The 16,958-nt window shown below is 36.2% G+C and overlaps 1 protein-coding gene across 1 annotated transcript in view; it reads right to left on the bottom strand.

Annotated features, from left to right (window-relative positions):
• The window catches only part of LOC145684508 (aquaporin-5-like), a 165,297-nt gene that overhangs the window by 28,557 nt on the left and 119,782 nt on the right, over window positions 1-16,958 (bottom strand). The window lies entirely within an intron of this gene.

Below are 16,958 nucleotides of genomic sequence, written 5' to 3'. Positions count from 1 at the left end.
GGGCCCCCTGAATGTGGAGGCCCCGGAGCCTGGGCTCCATTGGCCCCGTCCTTAATCCGCTCCTGTTCACAATCATTAAACTTTGAATAATTTTGAATAATCCCAAAATCCTGCACTTTTGACTGGTATTCTGTAACTTAAACAACTTCAATATTGAAACATATTGTAGAGTGAGAGGGTAAGACTTCATTTCTCTTTATGCGACGCTTAAGTTTTCTCTAAATGTTTCTGGCGACACCATTATTGGTCAATACAAAAATACATTGACTGGTGGACAAATTCACATGTGCGTGTCTTTTCCCGCGTTTCTCCCGTTTCTTCCCATTTTCTTCATTGCAACATTTCATTCATTGTCGCCATCAGCCTTGCTTATACCACGGTATAACCGTGGGATGTCTAGTCACCAACAAAAGTTCTTTCTGTTAGGTAGAATTTATTTTGCGAATAACGGTGGTATACCTGGAACGTACTGTAGAACGATGGTATGTCTGAAACGTACAGAAAATTATATTCTTTTTAATTTACTGAAAACTGTACTCAAATTGTCCTTCCATTCTGAAGTTATTTACGGAACTAATTTCACCAAACGAAAAGAACTTTTGTAGCTGACTGTACAACTGTAAGATTTCAAAATACATTGACTATTTCTGTTTCATAATTGCTAATATCAGATTTCCAAAAAGCTCAAATTTTTAATATGATCTACTGTTTCTTCGTTATTTTTAAAACATGAGTCTACAAATACAAATTCCGTCTGTTTTAGGATCGTCTAGTTGTTTTTGAAATATTCTATTTGTATGACGTCAGGTATGTTCAAATAAGAAAGACTCGATTTTAAAACCCCTACATCTGGGAACGAAACACAGCTACAGAAACTTGTGCTATTTGGATGTACGTGGGCTAATGTTCCAAATGAGAACTGCTAAATTCCACTAGTACTGCCTAATACGAGGGCTGGCTGAAAAGTTTCTGACAACTCAGATAGAAGCATCTCTGATTCATGAAGTTGTTACATGTTAAAGAGTAGGTCTTCTGTAAGTGAGCAGCGCATTACCGATTGTGCAGTGATTTGGCATTTCTTTCTGAACATTTGGACAATCAAAAAGTTCATGAGAACATGCAAAATACTTTACAGTGTGGCACACCCCGATTCGAAAACCGAGAGGCGTATATGATCTAAAAGAGGGGTCTAATCATAAAAGACATCAACTTGAGTTTCTGATGTCTGAAGAAGGTAGTTTGAAAATATAGTATCGAAACTCAAGCTGACACTTCTGAAGCCTGTATAACAAAAATAGGTCAAAGACCCTTACGCCAGAATATTTACTTTCTTCTTCTTTTTACAAGCCTCCTCTGAAATATAAGAAGGTGACTTAACCCAAATTAGAGAAGGACGGGAGGTAAGATGCAATCCTCGGATCCAAACAAGCACCCCTTACTTTAGATGCATATGAGATTGCTAGATTCTTGTCCCAGTTGATTCCGAAAAAAAAAATCGTAAGTAATAAATTACAATATCGGCTTATTCAGATTTCCAACTTCATATCTTTGTTAATACTAAATAAGCAGGTTTAAGTTCTACTGTAATTAAACACTGAAGGTTAAAGTTATTCAACATTCGTTTGTTTTTATCAATTTCTGTAGAAAAATATAAACAAGGAACATTCTTTCAATTTATCATGATATTTCGTGATGAAAGAATACAAAATTAATAACATAAATTATTTATCACAGTCCTGCAATATTTGTATTATTAAAAGCAGTAAGACCTTGCCTTAATAATTTCTATAGATTATTTAAACCCCAAGCATTCCATGATGGCGAAAGCAAAATAATGTTTAAAAATTGAAGCCCAAAATTGAGATGGCAAAACGATAGGGAATTTACGTATATCAGTGTTCTCAGACTTAATGCTCGCATATGTGTATACAGCTAAATTTGTGACTTAATCAAGAGCTTGACAAAACTAATCTGACTTTTCTACTATAAATATGTATGTTTACGAATGATTACTCACATCAAAATAAGAGAAAAAGGACATATGGACCTGTTTGAAGAGGAGCATAATTTCAGAGCTAGGGCTATCCAAAATCGTGGAGAAGCTTAATTTCAACACGCGCTATTTAGATTTCGGGAACCCGTTGACTGGCGGTCCATATCAGCGAAAAGCAAGTCATACATACATACACAATCCACAAATGAATATTTAATTAATGGGTGTACATGGCATTAACTACAGGGTATAATTCCTAGACATACTCTCAACAGAATTTTCGGGTAAACGGCTCCTGAACGGGACGTGTTATCATCTCCATAATCTTCAAATACACTCTCAATAATTAGTCAGGTTTCTAGCTCAGTAAGCCACTATCGCACTTCATATCTCTCAATAACTGGCGTTTCATGGTTGAATGAACTTTCTCTTTTTCCTGAAATCAGCATTGCAACCTTCTGTCTTAAGATTAAAAAAATTAAATCTAAATATACGAAGTACATCGCACATTATCTTATTATTAACTTCCTATTAATGATAGGAGACAAGACTTGAAATTTAAGGCTTTTATAAGATTCAGGAGTGGTAGTTAAGTCTTGCGAGTGACATCTTTCTGAACTGTCTTCTCAAACGTGAATCAGTTTTATCAAAAACGACTCAGGTGATTCTGCTTATATTTCATAAATAAATATTTAAATCCAATAACCTAAGAATAATGTGTAAAACAAATTCTTATATAAAAAAATATGCAGGAAAGGTAATTTCCTGTTGGGGCTGTTTCTTTTTTTCTCTAATATGGCATTCGATTTTATTGATACTTCTTTCAACTTGCAGAAATAACTCTGTTTGGGGTTGCAATACATCAAGTTTACGTGAGGTAAAAGGGGTAAATTTTATAAATGTCAATATCGCATGTCATAAATTCTTGTGGATATTCTAACCAGCAGTATTTTGCCTAGGATGTGCAAACACACTGAATAATCTCTTGAAGAAATATCCAAATTTAAGGCGCCAACACCTGGAAATCCCCCTAAAAAAAACAGACTGCTTTAAAATGCTAAATTACACGCGAAAATTAATCTAGCAAATAGTAGGAAATATTTTCATACTACTACTACTACTACTACTACTACTACTACTACTACTACTACTACTACTACTACTACTACTACTAATAATAATAATAATAATAATAATAATAATAATAATAATAATAATAATAATAATAATAATAATTCCAGATTTTCTTCTGACACGGTCTTTTTTTAGTTTAATATCCCATGATTATGCTTTTTAGAAGTGCATAGCGAGGGGGGCTCACCCAGCTCGACCTCTCCCCACTTAGTGTCGTAATCGAATATGATTTTGATTACATGCAGTATTCTTATTTGTGATTCCGATGTTTTGACTTTTTTTTTAAATATAATTTATCATCACAAAATGTATTTTAAAGTCATGTTCAAAAGAATAACTTCTTCATTCTTGATTGATTTTAAACTCAAGGAAATTGTGGAAACTTTAAGGCATCAGAAATAATATACTAGAATGCAGATGTTGGACTTTTTTTTATACGAAAGCTACCATTGAAGACACTTTCAAGTGCAAGCGGGATAACCTACCTATGATTATCCCCATTCTTCACTAATTTAATTCGCAAGCAATATTATATATATATATATATATATATATATATATATATATATATATATATATATATATTGTTCAAAAGCTAATACTTTTCACGAAAGTTATCGCGGAAATAGCTTATCGAGAGAATAAGGGGGTCTTGATCAATTTTAACTGCATGCATTGGGATGTTTGTTAAGCCATAAACAAACTATACGCTTTATTATGTCAAAGTCTAGCAATTTTGGCGAACGTCTTCACAGAAAGTTATTTTCTTATTATATTATTTAAAATATGGAAATCTCAGTCTGGCGTATTTGTTCCCGTTTACCCTACTATTTTCAATCGCAAGAAGTGAGGATTGTTTGAATGTGATAAAGAAGATAAATGTACACATATTTTAATAAAATCGAATAATTTATTCGGTAGATTTCACTGGAAAATTATTTTGTATGAGCATGTTCAAACGTGCAACATGGAGTAGAATTTACTCCTTTTACCTCACGTAAACTTGATGTATTGCAACCCCAAACAGAGTTATTTCTGCAAGTTGAAGGAAGTATCAATAAAATCGAATGCCGTATTAGAGAAAATACTGATAAAGAAAACTCACTCCCAACAGGAAATTTCCTTTCCTGCATATTTTTTATATAAGAATTTGTTTTACACACTATTCTTGGGTTATTGGATTTAAATATTTATTTATGAAATATAAGAAGAATTACCTTAGTCGTTTTTGATAAAACTGATTCACGTTTGAGAAGATAGTCCAGAAAGATGTCACTCGCAAGACTTAACTACCACTCCTGAATCTTATAAAAGCCTTAAGTCTCAAGACTTGTCTCCTATCATTAATAGGAAGTTAATTATAAGATAATGTGCGATGTACTTCGTATTATTTAGTGTACTCTCGAAATTAAACTTATTAGTGATATCTCCTTATTCCGTTAGATATTTAGATTTAATTTTTTTATCGTAAGACAGAAGGTTGCAATGCTGATTTCAGGAAAAAGAGAAAGTTCATTCAACCATGAAACGCCAGTTGTTGAGAGATGTGAAGTGCGATAGTGGCTTGCTGAACTAGAAACCTAACTAATTATTGAGAGTGTATTTGAAGATTATGGAGATGATAACACGTCCCGTTCAGGAGCCGTTTACCCGAATTTTCAGATATGCACGGATTTCAAGGTAGGCCCAAAGTAGGCAAGCGGTAAGCCTTGACAACAGTGGACACGGAATGTTTCGTCAGGAAGTTGGAAGTATCAGGAACCGCCATAGTTCCATGTCTTTGGAATAACGCATGGTGTTATGTATTTTGACACGGTATATTTCACGGGCTTTTTACCTATAAGTGTGAAACAAAACATCGTACCAAGCGTTAATTCGAACACGAGAGATAGTGGTGATGGCGAACTAATACTTCCAACTTCCCACCGAAGCATTTTGTGTTCACTGCTGTCAAGGCTTTTGTTTGTTTCCTTGGGGGGGGGGGAGATATTTTGGACAAGAAGAACAGAGATCAACCTGTTTTGGGTGGTCACTACAAGGAATAATTATATAGTCATGTGTACATTCCGCGTCAGTGCAGGATGAAACTGGAGAGCCCTAAGTTCCAATGTATTCTTTAGTTTGTGATAACCTATTATAAGTAGTGTCATTTCAGAATTTTGGCAGAGGGAACAAGACGTCCATTGACATAAGACTCTCAAGCTTTTTATTAGTATATTAGTATACAATTTGCGAAAATGCATGTGATCCCCAACCTATGAGGCGACAATTGCTTCCCCTGCCCTCCTTAAATGATGCTCTTGTATCAAATGTAAATAGTGAAAAGAAAAATAACTACATTGTTGCTTGGGTATTGGGTCACTATCGTCCCTGGTTATTACTAACGAATCCTCACCTCAGGTGATTGTATTTCTGAAATCGCAATTTCGAACGAAATGGTTCACTTGTAGCACTAATACTTTCGTCGTACCAGAAATAATAGTAATGGAATATATCGTTCCCAGGCCCGTAGCTAGCCCCAAAACTTAGGAGGGGCCCGGCTGAAGTTAGGGGGGGGCGATCCAACCATATGATATTTCATCACCATATTATAGTTCTTTTGCAAGCCTACTGTAAAACTTTTAGGGGGCCAGCAAAAATTAAGGGGGGCCGTCCCTCTAGACCCCCCTGGATACGGGCCTGATCGTTCCGTCTTCGCCTCTTCATCTTACTCCGCTGTTGAAGTTATCTATACTGCTTTGGCTAAACAAAATACCACTCGAACAATCTTCCTTATCAACTATATATTCAGTTCGATACTCGACATGTTATAGAGGGCAAGAGATTTGCGCTAACCTGAAAAGGACCCGAAATCCTATTTTTTTTCCTGCTATTGTTAACAGTAATAATTCTTTAACTTTTATCTTTATTATTTTTCTTTAACAATTCTTTAACTACAACTAACTGATGAAATTAGGTGAAATATAAGGGAAGGTTCTTTCAGTTATTTAGAGATACTGTAGAGATACTGACGGACAGCTAGGAGACAAGTACATTCAAATACAAGAAGACTATGTGAAACGCATATATAATTTCAGATCACTGTCACATATCCTTCTTTATAAGATCAGAAACTTTCCAGTTGATCATCCTAGACGCTAATCTCATTCGTTCAAAAGATGGCGTCTTTGCAACAGTAGCATTTTATACTTGGGATGCAGCATTCGTTTCGGCAATGTTACTGGACTTATTATCCATTGGCAAAGAACATTCAGTCTTCATATTTCAAAGATGTGAAGAATTGAAGGTCAGTATGATGTAGATAAGCCGAAAGTATGTGAAGAATAGTAGGCCACTCACTACCACGTAGGTAATATTTAACAATGTGAAGAAAACAAGGATACTAAAATGAGGGAAGCATGTGAAGGAAGATCTCTACCACGTAGGTAATATTTAACAATGTGAAGAAAACAAGGATACTAAAATGAGGGAAGCATGTGACGGAAGATCTCTACCACGTAGGTAATATTTAACAATGTGAAGAAAACAAGAATACTAAAATGAGGGAAGCATGTGACGGAAGATCTCTACCACGTAGGTAATATTTAACAATGTGAAGAAAACAAGGATACTAAAATGAGGGAAGCATGTGACGGAAGATCTCTACCACGTAGGTAATATTTAACAATGTGAACAAAACAAGGATACTAAAATGAGGAAAGCATGTGAAGGAAGATCTCTACCACGTAGGTAATATTTAACAATGTGAAGAAAACAAGGATACTAAAATGAGGGAAGCATGTAAAGGAAGATCTCTGCCACGTAGGTAATATTTAACAATGTGAAGAAAACAAGGATACTAAAATGAGGGAAGCATGTGACGGAAGATCTCTACCACGTAGGTAATATTTAACAATGTGAACAAAACAAGGATACTAAAATGAGGAAAGCATGTGAAGGAAGATCTCTACCACGTAGGTAATATTTAACAATGTGAAGAAAACAAGGATACTAAAATGAGGGAAGCATGTAAAGGAAGTTCTCTGCCACGTAGGTAATATTTAACAATGTGAAGAAAACAAGGATACTAAAATGAGGGAAGCATGTGAAGGAAGATCTCTACCACGTAGGTAGCTGGGAAACACGTAAAGAAGCCAATCACTATCAAGTTGGTAGGTGAAAAAACAGGTGAAGAAGGAGAGGTCACTGCCACGTGGGTAGGTGGAAAGCATATGAAGAAAGGGAGATTATCATCCTGTTGGTGGATGAGAAGCATATGAAGATGAGATCATTACTACCATGTTGGTGGGTGGAGAGCATGTGAATAACAAGAGACTACTATCACGTAGGTAGGTGGAAAGTGTGTGAAGAAGGGGAGGTAACTAGCACGTAGGTAAGTGTTAAGCATGTGAAGATAGGGAGATCACCATCATGTAGATAGGTAAGAAACATGTAAAGAAAAGTAGGTCAGTACAATATAGCTAAGTTAGAAGCACGTGAACACAGGGCGATTACTGCTATTAGGAAGGAATCATGTGAAGGGAGGTCACTACCATGTAGGTAGGTGGGAAGCATGTGAAGAAGAGGAGGTTACTACCATGTGGGTTGGTGGGGAGCATGGGAATAAAAAGAGGTTACTGTAACGTAGATGAGTTGGAAAAGTGAAGAAAGGGAGGTTAATACTATTAGATGGGAAGCATGTGAAGGGTGGTTACTATCACGTAGATAGGTGATAAGCATGTGAAGAACGAAGGTCACTACTATGTAGATATGTGGTAAGTGTGTGAAGAAAGGGAGGTTACTACCTTTGTCCGTGTAAGTAAGTGGAAAACATGTGAAGAAGGGGAGATTACTACCATATAAGTAGTTGAGAGGATGCGAAGAAAAATAACAAACATGTAGGTAGGTATGAAGCATGTGAAGAAGGGACGGTTACTACCATGTAGGTAGGTAGAAAGGATGTAAAGAAAGCGAGGTCAATACAATGAAGGTGAGTTGGAAGCATGTAAATACAGGGAGAATAATACCATTAGGAGGGAAGAATGTAGAGGAAGGTGAATACCTCATAGGTAAGTGGGAAGCATGTGAAGAAAGGTAGATGGAGGTTAGAGGTTAAAAATATTTCTTTGAAATTGGGCCATTCTTTTTAAAACATACTATATACTGGTATATAGATAAAGTCAATACCATATATATATATATATATATACAAGGGCGGATCTAAGGGGGGGCTACGGGGCTATAGCCCCCCCCCCCTTGACGCTCAGGTTTACACTGGATAAAATGGGCTTCAATTCAGCTTTACACTGGATAAAACGGCAAATTATGGTTTAGCCCCTCCCTTGATCATATCCTGGATCCGCCACTGTATATATATATATATATATTTCTCTTTGCTGACAGGATTGATGTTAGGATTGTGTATGTTTTGACGGAGACAGAACATTTTATCTCCTTTTGAGTACCGCATCTTTTCCTCTCTCTGAATCCATACAAGTGCTTTTTATTTTCTATTCTCTTCTGTGAGAGAAGCTATCGGCAATGCCAGGTCTCCCAGCGACATTCTTTGCAAGCCTTTTGTGATGCTTTTAACTCAAAGGAAAGCAAAGCGCCAACTCATCTTTTTAATGGCACATGAGGTCGTGTTGTTTCATTTATCTCTGAAGATGGCGCTGCATGTGGGTCGATAAGGGCCAAAACAACCCACATAGCTTATACAACTTCTAAACGTTACGGACTTTGTGGTAGGAAGCGAAAAAGAAAAAGTACAACGTTTACTTACTATCTTTAAAATTGGTAGTTGAAGAAAACATGTTTGAGGCATGGTTTAATCTATTGAGTTTCCAATAAAGTTGAAAGCAGTTCAAGATTTTTTTTCAAATATTTGTGAGTAGGTGACACTAATTGTCACAACGTTTTTTCTACAGCAGTACTCAGGTTCAGCCTTAAGCCGATTGGGGCCTGCGCTCTCTAGGGCTGACCCTAGTTGAGGCATCAACCGTAAATGACCATCGACTCAAATCTATTATATGAAAGCGCCAATATAATTTCTGGACTTTCCAATCCTTCTCACTAGTCTATAATGCTTTGAACTAGGGATGGCCAAAATTTTCCGGAATCCGGATTCCGGAAATTTTGTTTTCCGGAATCGGAAAATTTACTTTCCGGAATTCGGAAAAATTCCGGAATTCGGAAAAATTCCGGATTTCGGAAAAATTCAGGATTTCGGAAAAATTCCGGATTTCGGAAAAAATCCGGAATTCGGAAAAAATCCGGAATTCGGAAAAATTCCGGAATTCGGAAAAAATCCGGAATTCGGAAAAATTCCGGAATTCAGAAAAATTCCGGATTTCGGAAAAAATCCGGAATTCGGAAAAATTCCGGATTTCGGAAAAAATCCGGAATTTAGAAAAATCGGAATTTTTCCGAAATCCGGAATTTTTCCGATTTTACTTTCCGGATTCCGGAAAGTAAAAATTCTGGAATTGGCCATCCCTAGCTAGTAGCTGTTAAAAGAGAAACACAATAATGAATATATATACTGTATTAGTTTCTTGTAGTTGGATATGTCTTTATCACTTACGTAGACAATTGCTACTGCAGTTATTTACTGTTTTATAAAGGTCTTATTTTCACACACAAAAAAGTCGCCGGTATGTCTCAAACATTATCGCGTTCCCACCTGCAGCTGCTCCAAAGCACTGCAAACTACTTTTTAACCAGGCGAAAGGCAGTGGAGGAAAAGAAATCTCAACAAATATTCTAATAACATTCGCTTATTGTCAACATACCTACAGTGAGCGCAGAAAGTGTTCGTACACCGTGCATACTTTATATTGAAAACAGCTAGCATGAGAACGGGAGGTGGAAAATATATATATAACCAGAATTAAGACTACACATTCATACATTTTATTTCTATATACAAGAGAAAGGCCAAACAAACACAATCACTGTTTTGTTCAGAAGAAAAGAGAGAATTCCTTTTTTGTAAACGCAAAATGTCACCGTACACTTATGCTTGAATTAGTGCTTATAAAGTATATTACCTTATTTGATATTTTGTGGGATTACCCTGTGCGTTAATGATTGTAGTCTTCGTGGCATTGATTTCACCTGTAGTAGTTCGTAGTTCTGTAGCTTCGGGACTGATTATGTCCCATTCTTCTTGAATAGCTTTTCTTAGGCCTTCTTTAGTAGAGACAGGGCCGGCGCGAGAGAGGGTCGAGCCGTGCCACCGCCCAGAGCGGCAAGTCTAATGGGCGGCAAAATTTGAAAAAGAAAAGAATACTATCAAAATATAATGCTTCGTAATAGGCTCACATGGAAAAATAAGATTGTGTTAACCTGAGAATGTAATTGAACTTACTTTACTCACATTCAAGAAAATACTCTCTCAGGAAATTCAGAGCATTCCTCCTCGTTTTCAATTATCAAACTACTAGCCACAGGTATCTCGTTCAATATTTCCCTTGCAGCAGTGTAGATAGGATTTTGAGCTAGAGTGCATAAGATTATCACGGTGTCTTTTTATATTTTTTTCTATTCAATAATGTTCTAACGCTCCGCTCCAAGTATGCAAAAGGTACACTCCCACTTGAGACAGGCCGTTCTAGCCTGTAGCATCCAGGGGCGGATCCAGGACGGACTTCTGGGGGGGCGGTGGGTTGTAATACTGCTACTTAGAGCTACTTTTAAGAGCGTCAAAAAATAAACTATATATTTTATTTATATATAAAATAAAAAAGTTTCCTCTTCTGGGGGGGGGCGATCGCCCGATCGCCCCCCTGGATCCGCCCCTGGTAGCATCTAGAGACATTTAGGTTCTAATAGCGAGTTTTTGACCAGTTTACAAATTGTTCATTCCGAATATAGTAAATCGTACAGCGTATTATTTCTTGAGAAATGTCTCATTTTTTGTATAGCTAAAAAAAAGTTTATGACTTTTTTTTCTGCGTCAGTTCAACGTTAGGCCATACTAAAGGAACATATTAGTAGTCTCACTTTAAAATCATAATCCACCACAAGGTGGGAGAGCCGAATTGATGCTCTGACTCAGTTATCAAATATAGGAAGTTTATGATGCCTTACTTCAAATAAGTAATGACAATAGAACCGATAGAATGGTCGTCCACGATGCTCTGTGTATAGCAAACCAGCTGAGTTACTTTTCTTTCCTTTACTCACTCGTTGTCTGATATGACTTTAAAGCATTGATTCTCATGTGTTGGATGCAGTAGGATTTCTTGAAAATATATCTGGGTACTTTGAGAGGAGCAGAAATTATGCAAAGTTTAAATCTTACTTAGTTGATACGATGGACTTGGCATCAGCATTAGATACGGGTGATCCACTGATACGTAATACAGTGCAAGCTCGAAGTCGAAAGAAGAGACAGTTTCAGTACGAGGCAGAGGATGAAGCTACTGAAAACATCCACAAACAAGATACAAGATCGATTTTTATTACAAAGTTCTAGAAGTGATTGTGTTAGCTTTTAAGAGAAAGATTTGAGCAACTTAAACATCACAGCGAGTATTTCAATTTTCTTTGCGATATAAGTAATCGTAAAGATATAGCCTACCACCTGATTTTTTTGTCTGAAAAGTGTACTAAACTTACCATTTTAACACACGAAGAATTGAAAGATATTAACCCCAGTGATTTGAAAGACAAACTGAAAGTGTTATCCACTATAATTAAGCCTGTGAAAGTTCAAAAAAAAATATATATATATATTAGGAACATGACTTTGCTCCCAATGTTAGTATTGCACGTAGAATTTTGTTAATCTTGCCTGTAACAGTGGCAAGTGGAGAAAGAAGTTTTTGGAACTTTAAGTTTATTAGAAACTATCTACACTCTTCTATGTCTGAAACACGCTTGAGTGGTCTAGCGACGATATCAATAGAACACAAATTGGCTAAAACATTGGACTACGTGATGTGATAAAGAAATTTGCTCATATCAAAGCAAGAAAAGTTTCTTTCAATTAAGGTATGTTAAATTTATGTATGTCTATTGTGTTTTAGTACATTATAAGGCTTAAGCTAATCACTTACATTTACCATAATATCTGATTTACTGTATTATCTTCTTGCTCCATACTCTGTTGAAAACGCCTTTTGATATAAAATAAGCCTAAAAATTAAAATTCTTAGTCATGATTAAAGTATATTTTTAAAATTTTATTTTCTGTATGCGCTGCTCTATATTACAGATATACAGCGAAATCGAGCATACTGAATATTGTGTCAGTATAGAGTCGTTTAAATATTACGTGAACATTCCAGAAAGGTAGTTCTTTTTTTTTTTTGTTTACTTTTCCATTTTATACATGTTTTTAAATGACACTTGAACGTTATCTGTCAAAATAAGGTTTGCGGATTAAAGGGGCGGCATGTGAAAGCACCGCCCAAGGCGTCAAAATTGCTAGCGCCGGCCCTGAGTAGAGAAGCTGTGCCTTCTGATTGTTGTCTCCAGAACAGACCATAGATATTCTATGGGGTTCATATCTGGGGATTGGGGAGGTGTGCGAAGCTGTTTCAAGGTATTATAGAGTAGCCACAATCGAGTATTTTCCGCTGTATGTTTGGAGTCGTTGTCTTGCTGAACAATAAATTGTTTTCAAGAACCATCTTCTGCGCACTAGTATGGAAATTTTCCTTTAATATGTTAATATACACTTTGTGGATCATCACTCCATCGATAAGGTGGAGACGACCCACTCCTGAAGCACTCATACAAGCCCAGACGAGCACGGACCCTCCTCCGTGTCTTACTTTAGGGACGAGATTTTGAGGATTCATCTCTGTATTCACCTTGCGCCATACAATACGCCTCCCATTGGACTCGATAAAGTTAAATTTACTTTCGTCCGAAAATATGACCCTATTCCAGAAAGAAGCCTGATCCCTTATCTTTATACTCTTTTTCAAACTTTAGTCTCTTTATACGATTCGTCTTGTTCACCCAGAACATTTTCCTGGCTATCCGACTATGATACCTTGCAAATATTCCGCACTGTACTGGCTGATACTTTAACACCGCGTGTTTCCAGATCCGTTGCCAATTGCACAGCACTATTTTTTGGAACCTTTTTTCTTTCCCTAATAATGTAACGTTTATCTTGTTCACTCAACACTCTTGGTCTTCCAGTTTTTTTTGTTTTTTTTTTTCGCACAGTGATAGAAACATTATACATCGCAATTATTGTTTGTACTGTTGAACGAGGCCTGTCTGCAAGGTTTGCTATCTTTCTCAAAGACTTACCCTTCTTATGCAATTTAATAATTACTTTTCTTGTCTCCTCATTTGTTTCTGTTCGGTTGCTTCCCACTTTGACAGCCCACCGTGCAGTTTTTTCACTTCTATTCACAACTAAACTCATTCTGTTACTCGTCATGCTATACAAAGGTGTATACTCAGGTGAATACTAGTGAACCCCAGTTGTGGTATCTTTGTTTCGTATTCGTACGTCAGGTGTACGATCACTTTTTTGCGTCTACTCTATACACTTTCTACGGAATTTATTTACTTTCTGACCATTAAACTTGTCTTTGTGGTTCTTTATTGATATATTCATAAAGCTTAGTTTTCATTATTCATATTGTGTGTGTTATTACACTTCTTAAATTTTCTGTTTCTTTTTCGCAAACATTCTCGTTTCAATAGCATAGGTGTACGAACACTTTCTGCGCTCACTGTATGTACAGTAAATACAAATTTATAATTTTTTACTTTACGAAGTGTGCAATGTAATTGTTCAATAATTAACATAAGCAGGCATTCATTAATTTATATTAATATAATAATTAATAAAACTAATAAGCGGGTGATTGATGACTCAGTGGTAGAGTTTTCATCTATGGCATTCTAACCCAGGACATGTGGGTTTTCGATGGCTAATTTTGTGTTCGAAAATTTTCCCGGTGGAAGGCCTACCTTTCTTATATTTGTTCCATCATCACTCATTAACGAATTTAGTTTATCAAAACTCTATAGCCATATATTCATTCTGTCCGTCAGTGAAGCAAACAGTCTCAAGAACTATCTGATGGATTACCAATCAATTTTGGCCATGATGTACAGAGTCAATAGTTAAGAATCGAGTTCCCTGATGAATGTAATATTCAAACCGGAAGCGGTACAAATCAACCATTTCCGGTTTTAACGTTAATCATTATATAGTAAATATGGTAATAGATAGCGAGAAGCGGTTTCCAGTAATCGACATATATATAACATTCATGTAGATAGAATGTTACCCAATTTGTGCATCTGCTGAAAATAATGAGCTTAGGTATTTAGAGAGCATTTTCCGCTTTAGAAAATGTGTGCTTGGTAAAGAATGTAGAGAATTAGCTGAGTCAGGCATGTAGCTAGAATATGGTAATAGGAAGGGGAGGGGGTCTGTCACGAAATACTGTGGTTATTTACCAGGGGCTCAATCATTCTAAACTATTTTATTGGCAACATATATTGGTTCGTTTAGCCAAGATTTCTAATGGGGGGATGATATGAAATACTGTGGTTACACACCAGAGGCTCGATCAATCTAAATATTTTACTGACAACATACCCATATTGATTGGTTAGGACAATAAAATGAGGATATATTAGTAAGTATTTTAATAAGAAGCTATGAAGAAATCTCGAGTAAAAGAATATAAAAAAGTATTGAAAAAGATATAGTTTTCCGAGGTCATTCGAACGGTGTCGAGAATTTTGCGTCTGGGAAATTTGCGCCCTACCTCAAGAACAGGGAAAATTGCGCCTGCAATGTACCTCCACCGGAAAGTTGAGCCCTGCGAAATAAAAGAACCTATTGGAGCTTACGCATTTGCTCGGAGGGGCTGACATTACAGCATAAACAATCCTCCCCCCACAACCATGCTATTTGTGATTTATTTTCATTGTGGCTATATAAGGGGAGAATAAACTTCAATATAAGCCAAAAGAACACAACGGATCAACGCAATCACTGCTTCTTCCAGAGATGATTTTGGGGGAACACTGGCCTCCCCAGAGCTCTCAGAGTGCCCCCTCGGAGGAGACCAAAATAATACGTCTATAATATAATAATAAATAGAATAGTACCAGCAGTGACCCCCCTCCGGAATACTAAGTGTGCCCCCCGGAAAATTTTTTTCTGAAAGAACGACTGAACGCAATTGTGTGTTTGAATTCCAGCAAGTAAACACACTGTACATAGTTTTCTTGATAATATTACTGAACTGATTTTACATTCACTTTACATTTTCTTTTCTATATTTTGTGTCCTGAAAAGCCAAACAACTCGCAAGGATTGTGAACAGAGATATCTGGGTAGAGCCAAACAGCCTTTTGTAGATTAAATTATACTCTTTGATTATATTAATAATTATATATCAGTCATTTATACTTTTTTGTAAATTTTGTAGTATAATGAAAAATTGTATTTGTATGGATTGCCCTTTAGTGAACTAAAATTGTACTTTTTTCATTTGTTCGGAATATTATAACGGATGGAGTAACTCACTGAGACGATGATAGGCAAGCCTAGTTCAAGTGTGAGTGGAAGTTACTTTACACAATACAAAAATAAGTTGAATTGTAGGGCGCTAACATCCCAGTGCAAATATGTAGCCGGCGCATTTTCCCCTCTTTTTGGGGTAGGGCGCAAACATCCCAGTGCAAATATATTGCGAGCGCATTTTTTCCTATTTTTGTGGTAGGGCGCAAATTTCCTGGGCGCAAAATTCTCTCATTCAAGGAAAATATAATGTCCGTGAAGTTGACAAGCCACTTATGTCAGACTCCATTTCGACTTTAAACGTCGCTAGTGCTACGTTAGTGTTCGATAGTGACGCAAATCGTTAGTACTTCACAGATAACGTGTGCTTTTTAAATAATGGATATAGGTCTTCTAACTGCATGCCAACACGCCCACTTCTAAGAATCATCTCAAAAATGAGGTTAACCGTTAGAGCAAGTAAGTGCTCATTAGTGCCATTAACATTAATGCCTCCATCGTACGGCCCTTTGAGTAATGATAATAGCACGCTCTTTGCTAGTCTCAATGCGTCCCTATATTCTCGCGAACATTCTGACGTGCTCAAGTTAGTTACTTTTTTTTTTTTTTTTTTGCAACTATTGTTTATCTGTTATTGTTTATTGCTAGTCTGCAGAGTAGTCCTTACATTAATATGCCATTGTCCTTGATAATCATTGCGTATTTACAAGCAGTTTGTTATTACTGTTAGAAGATATCAAAAAACAACAGATAAAATCTACTACTCAACGGTTCATATTTTTCTTTTACAGTACATAAACGATTAATAATAATAATAATAATAATAATAATAATAATAATAATAATAATAATAATAATAATAATAATAATAATAATAATAACAATAACAATAAGACTATTCCAGCATAAAAGTTATCAATTGCATCCCACTGGCAACAAGCGACGCATATTTTAACTTCACAAAAATTAGTTTCTCACGATTTTCTGGAAAACTACGTATGATAACATCTTCATTATGTCAAGTTGTTTATCTCAGTGTGATATATGTCTTACCTCTGGACAATATCACAGTAAAACAAATATTAAATATTAGGAGTACATCGTAATTTTGGACTACATCTCATTAACCATGGGAAGATTGAGTAGTGTATACTTTAGGATGTAAGTTTCAGCTTAACTTGCATCATACATTCTTAGGATTACAAAAAGGAAATTTGTTCGTTTGCGTTTGAACAAAATTCTTAGGATTACAAAAAGAAAAAATAATTTTTCCGAATTCCGGAATTTTTCCGAAATCCAGATTTTTTCCGAAATCCGGATTTTTTCCGAATTCCGGAA

Source organism: Thermobia domestica, chromosome 1, assembly GCF_964235325.1.
Source record: "Thermobia domestica chromosome 1, izTheDome1.hap1.1, whole genome shotgun sequence".
NCBI classification, from domain to species: Eukaryota; Metazoa; Arthropoda; class Insecta; order Zygentoma; family Lepismatidae; genus Thermobia; species Thermobia domestica.
Note: the sequence above shows the minus strand (reverse complement) of the source record. Positions and strands in the feature narration are given on the sequence as shown.